Raw genomic sequence first — 3,959 nt, 5'->3', positions numbered from 1 at the left:
TATAGGCAGCCCCTGTGCAGTCTGTATCCCTCAGTGTTAAACAGCTCTACTTTGTCTAATTGCCTAGTGTTTACAAAGAGAGAAAGTACAGAGGCTTGAGGCATATCAAAGAGGCAGCATGATGCATATGGCTAATAACCATAAGCCCTGGTAAATATTAGCTTAAGACATGAGTCAACAACAACAATGCCCTTCTAAATTACTGCAGCCTTGATACCCAGTTCACATTACTGTACACTTGAATAGCATTACTGTCGGCTGTCGGGTGGAAACCCTTTATGTCTAAAACCAACCTTGAAACATACCTTAGTTACGTCACCAAGAATAGTGGTCCCTTATTGGCCAAGGGTTTCCACCGACATACCGACAGACATACCGACAGACGATTTGCTCAGACACATATGACGTAAACTCACATTGCAATGAGTTGTGAGCTTGTAGATTGATATTATTTTCACAACTTTTGTGCGACGCTCTTGTATGGTGAAGCATTAATTAGCATTAATTTATGAAAGAAAATGAAATATGGAGAGCAACGATAGCATCCCTATTCTGGGGAAAACTTTTGGCGAAACACAATGTGTTGTGAGCTTGCAGATTGACATTTTCGACATATTTAGTTAACAAAAACAGGAAGTATAGAGCCCTTGGGAATCTGATCAACTAAGGAAATATGCTTTTTCAGAGCATGTCCTAGAATCCTAGAGTCCGTAAATGAACTGATATCATATCAATCTAGGACCTAAATTGATATGATATCAGTTAATTTACTAACATGGCCATTTTCATCTTCTAAAACAAAAAAAAAATCATCCTGTCTATAAATGTTTGTAAGCTGTTTTGTTACACGTAGATGCATGTTGAACACTGTTTAGAATACCAAACAAGCTACAACCATCACATTGTGCAATGACTTCCACCTCTATTTTGCGTGGTCAGTGCACCCTAATAGGGTTTAAGCATTCATGCAGAAAAGTGAAAATAGCCTATCTATAAGCTCACAAAGTATTGCATTACAATTCACGATGAATTATGAGATTCTGGAATGGCTATTTTTGCTTTATGGAGGAAAATAAATTGCCTACAGTATAAAGACTAGCTTCAAATCGCGACACCAGGTTGAAAGTTGCTAAGTGGCACAAACGAAAAGTGAAGAGTTCATGCATTCATTTCATTCAGTCGTTTTCTTCTAGGTATTTCCTAATATCCTTTCTCAACTTCCATAATTCATAACCACAAGAAGGATTAGGCTGGATCATTGCCTCTTGAAAATGCCCCAGACCATTTACTCCTTCCCGTTAGCCAGTGTTTAGGTTGTCGCACATTCAGTTAATCCTACATGAACAATTAGCTCTGAGAGGGAGTTCTGACGCCAGGTATCCTCCTGGGCTGCAACTAATCTTCCTAACCGACTGGCAATAGTGTGTCTGCAGCTGCTGCTGGGTGCAAGATGGTGCTTCTAGTTGGCAGGCGAGCAGCAGCTAGCTTGCTTCGTCGGTGAGAGAGGCTGAATGTGATTTTTCATGCAGAAAAATGTTACACTGAAGATAGAGGGGTATTGCCTCAACATTGTAAGTCTGGGGAGATGTTCCTGTGCAGTAATGTTAATTTTCTTTAGTTAGGTCCTTTTTCAGGTTCCTGATTTTGTACACTTGAGTGCCTTGAATTTGCTGTTAATGCTTGTGGTGATGTAGCCTACTTAAAGGTATATTCAGTGATTTCACTTAATTCAAATATCACTTATTTTTTTGTTTTGTTGTGATAATCCTCTCTATTATAGAGCGTGCTGACCATATAAGGAGTTCCTCCCTGTCCCCAGTTAACCCCTGGGGGTCAAAAAACCTTAGGTTTCGTTTTTGACTCTCTATCCTGATTGGACGAAAGGCTGGGTCCCACAGCCAAAAACGAAACCTAAGGTTTTTTGAGTGAAATCACTGAATATACCTTTAATTGTAAGCTGTTTACTGTTTGTCTTTGTCATGTCTGTCAGAATTCATCTTTCGTGAATCAGTCTCTCTCTTACATCATAAAAGGGGAAGCAAGTACAGAAACAGGGAATGACATGCAACACACATCCCCTAAGCATTGTTTTTCATGAACACAAATAATCCAGTTTTAATTGGATCTAGACAACAACCATGTAGATGTCCTAGACTGATTATTTCAAACACAGTAAAAAATATATAGTCTTACTCTATTTCAGATTAGATTTATTTTACCCAAGGCGCAGCCAATTAAAGGCACAGCTCTGACGTTAAGACTTCAATGTCAGAGCTGTAGCACTATGCTTGGGTAGGCTCCATTCATTTGTTGTCATGTTTGAGTTGAATTGATTTTACAATGCTCACCTGCAAATTGATTAGCTATCATACATGTAGACATACTGTAACTGTAAAATCTAATGCAAGGTATAGGCTTAATTTGTCAAAGTTTGTCAGTCAACGTTATTTTCAACTGAAAAGGTTTTGGCATGTGACTCATGCCAGTAGCACTTTTTGAGTTGTACAACATGGCCGTGTGACAACGTCAATTATCCCTAATTCTAGGAACTGGGTCCATGGGGCGATATAGCGATTTGGATTGATTATATTCAAGCTGGGAATATCCAATCAGCATAGGCCCCATGCCGGTACCACCCCTTCGTTATCTATGCCAACATGATAAAACGAGCCTTCCCACACTTTGGATGCAGTCCAGTCGCATGCACCAGGCTAGCAGTCCTTTGCATCAAATAGCACTTTGAATCATGCGAGCAAGGGCAGTCATCTAAAGTATCTGAAATGGAGAGTGAGATGAACCAATATTCACTACTGTATGACATGCTAGAAAGTATTCATGAATAAGATCAGACCAGCTTCCGTGGCTTATTCACTTAGAAATACAGCTGTGCTGGTGTAAAGGGGAATAACCGTGTTTCTTTGCTGTCCATTTAAAACGGTCTGTATAAACCAATAAACCAGACCTGTCCAAAGTCTGGGCTGTGGGCCAACTGTGGCACGGGGGCAGAATGTATATGGCTTGTTGCTTTCTTCCTAATATTCATTATTTATTGCCTGCCAGCACTGTCAAACTGAATTAATCAATCATACTACAAGTTAAAGTTGCAATTTCTTCATTTGTCCCCAGTGGGCAATTTGCCTCTTCACTTCAGTAGGGTGGCACAGTAGCACCCTGCTGTAGTTCAGCTTGTCCACGCCAGTGACCCCCAGGCCTGGCTCCCACCCAGGCCACTACAAAACTGCATTCGAACATACATCTGACACAGTGCTGTTATTTCAGGACCAAGGACAGCGTTTGTTGTGAGTTGTCAAAAGAGCTATTGGATTTTAACCTCACAATGTATACGATATCAATTAAACTAACGTGCTTGCTAGTTAGTTCAATTTGCCAGCGCATTATCTTGTTTACTTTGAATTCAGCATGGACTTTTTTGTGTGCAAATTAATTGATGATGACATGAACATAATAGAAGAGCTGCTTGACCTCCAATGGACCAACGTCCAGAAAAGAGTGGTTTTATTTGACACTGTTGATGATAACAGGAACGTGCCATAGAGTAGAGATAGCAGAAATGCTACCAATGGCACGCCCGTCATGGCTTGATTGATTGATTGAATACTTTATTAGTCCGAAAATACAGTCAGACATTAAGGCCAAAGGATAAAACAAAAACGTCCTGGGGACTTGTTTCCATTGTGGAACCTAGAAAGTCATTGAACACGGAGACATCACTGTTAAATTCTACTGTATAATTCAGCAACAGGTCCTCTGCACCAATGTGTATGCAGCAGCCAGCTGGTGCTTCATGGATTTTTCTGCTTCGAAAAGGACATTTTCTTTTTTTCCACTTCTCCTTTACCAGAAACACTGTGATGATGCTCAGCATCAACTGCAGTGCGGCAATAAGATTCACAGAAATGTCCAACTGATCCCCACCTACTGAACAGTACAGTACTTGA

This window comes from Protomyctophum parallelum, assembly GCF_964188405.1.
Source record: "Protomyctophum parallelum genome assembly, chromosome: 8".
Lineage (NCBI taxonomy): Eukaryota > Metazoa > Chordata > Actinopteri > Myctophiformes > Myctophidae > Protomyctophum > Protomyctophum parallelum.
The sequence above is the reverse complement of the archived record's forward strand: the minus strand, read 5'-3'. Positions refer to the sequence as shown.